Here is a 2,546-nt window from a genome sequence, read left to right as displayed (position 1 = left end):
CCATCTTCTTCTACTTTATATGTGGGACGCCTACCACAGCATGGCTTGCCAAGTGGTGCATAGGTCTGCACCCAGGATCCGAACTGGTGAACCCCAGGACCACCAAAGCAGAACGGTGTGAACTACGCCACTGGGCTGGCCCCTCAATGTGATTTTTTTGGTGATACATTGGAATGTGAAACTCAAAATCTTTCTTTAGAGCCAAGGCTTTACCAAAGTTATTTGAAGGTTGGAAATCTCCAGGGGGATTAATTTATGAGTACAGGTTAAGGCTGGCAGCCTCTGGCCTTAGGGACTGCGGCTGTTAAATTAGGCCCTGGAGTGCTGAGATCCAGGGTCTTCATCCCAGCATCCCAGTAACTCACTGTGTGTTTTGGCAAACCTCTTTGGCTTGGACTCAAGAAATTCTGCTTCAGTGCTATGATTCTTAATAAAGGATTCAAAGGCACAAACTATTAAAATCTGAAATGAGGTATTTCCCTCACTGACCAGTAGGGGGCGACTCATGACTGTGCCTTCCATTTTTACCCCAGCCCAAAGAAATCATTTCCTGCTTCTCAGGAAGTTATTCCTATGATTGCGGGCTCCATTTCAGAATGAATTACTTCTTTCATGGTTTTTTATTTCTTATAGTACAAGTGATACCCTAATAAAGACTAAGGCCTTGTTTGAAAACCCAGTAAAGGAAGCAAGTGCAGGACGGGCAGCGTGCTGATCTAAAGGTTGGAACACAGCTGGGCATTCATTCACTGTTTCATTCCATAAATAAACGAGGCACTCCCACTTTCTAAAATTAGGGAGATTCGTGAATCAGGAATAATCTAATTCACAATCCAATTAGCGTTCCATTCTAATAATGGGAACTGACCACACCCGTCTGAGATCTGGCCCAGTCACATCTTGGTTGGTCTTCCAGCAATGTAAGCCAGACTTTGGGGGAAAAGGCAAATGTTCTGAGCACTTTAATGCCAGGCTTATTCTTTCATAAGGAGCAGGGTCAAAATAATGTTGAGAGGAAAAATAGAATTTCCTTATGAGACTGGACAAGTTTACCCTTGTACGAGAATGGAAAAATTAATGATAAAGCATGTTTATTTCTTAGATAACTAGTAAGAAATAGCCCTCCACTCCAACTCTTGCTGGTGACAATAATTATGGGAAATCAGAGCCCTCATCCTTATTCTTCCCCTTGGGACCAGAGCTGCCCCTCTCCATGCAGAATGGGCAGCGTATGGGCAGAGAAGAAACTGAACATCATGGCAAAGCCAAAAGCCTACATCTGAAAGACTCAAGAAAAGAGTGAGAGGCAACTTCATTCCATGGAGAGAGGTGGGTCCAGTAAGGCAGATTGGCGGTTCAAGCTTCCTGTTGAGAACAGCTGGAAAAGCTGGACAAAACATATAAGACATGTGTCTGAAGGTGAGCTTACCAAGGTGTTGAGGATTTGAGAGCCAAGATCTTGGAGAGAAGAGTTAGCAGAGAGATTAACTTTGAGGCAATTGCCCATTCTCAAGAGGCAGAGAAGCTTCCAGCATCTTATGCTAAGGGTACAAAAATTGGAGTTTGGGGCCACCAAGGAGGAGGAGCCCAAGTAAACAGCTCAGGCATTCAGCTCGGATTTCCAAAGGGCCACACCGAAGGGGGAGGGGTGAAAATAGAGATCCCCCATGAAGACTGAAGCCCAGCTTCCAATCAGCTCAGTTTTGATTGGATTAAGGCAGTTTCTCAACCTCAGTGCCATTGTCATTTTGGGTCAACTAATTCTCTGTTGTGGAGCCCGTCCTGTGTATTGTTGGCTGGTTAGCAGCATCCCTGGCCGCTAGCCACTGGATGCCAGTAGCACCCCCTCCCTAAGTTGTGACAACCAAAACTGTCTCCAGACGTTGCCAAACGTCTCCTGGTGGGCAAAACTGCCTCTGGTTTAGGAGTTCAAGGGTAGCTGCCCAGACCCTAACTGCCCGCCAGAAGCAAAATAAATCTTACCATCATCCAGAGCCTCAAATTATATCTATAATTTTTTTTTTTAAAGATTTTATTTTTTCCTTTTTCTCCCCAAAGCCCCCTGGTACATAGTTGTATATTCTTCGTTGTGGGTCCTTCTAGTTGTGGTATGTGGGACGCTGCCTCAGCGTGGTTTGATGAGCAGTGCCATGTCTGCGCCCAGGATTCGAACCAACGAAACACTGGGCCGCCTCCAGCGGAGCACGCGGACTTAACCACTCGGCCATGGGGCCAGCCCCATATCTATAATTTTTTATACGTTATATCCAGCACCTAATAAACAACATACCTTCAAAATAGATGACAAAATTGACAGACATAAAAAGAAAGAGATAAATCCACAATCATGGCAGATTTTGGGACACATTTCTCAGGAATTGACGGAATAAGCAGAAAAAAATCAACAAGATTTCAACCACAGGGTTAATAAGTTGTGAAGAGGGGAGAGTTTCTGGAGGGAAAGAACAGGGCCTCAAGTCTAGTTACGTGAGAGAGGGGCTGGGAGGAGAGGGGCATGAGAGAAGATGGACAGAGATGGAGAGAAG

This window comes from Equus caballus, chromosome 1, assembly GCF_041296265.1.
Source record: "Equus caballus isolate H_3958 breed thoroughbred chromosome 1, TB-T2T, whole genome shotgun sequence".
NCBI lineage: Eukaryota > Metazoa > Chordata > Mammalia > Perissodactyla > Equidae > Equus > Equus caballus.
The sequence above is the reverse complement of the archived record's forward strand: the minus strand, read 5'-3'. Positions refer to the sequence as shown.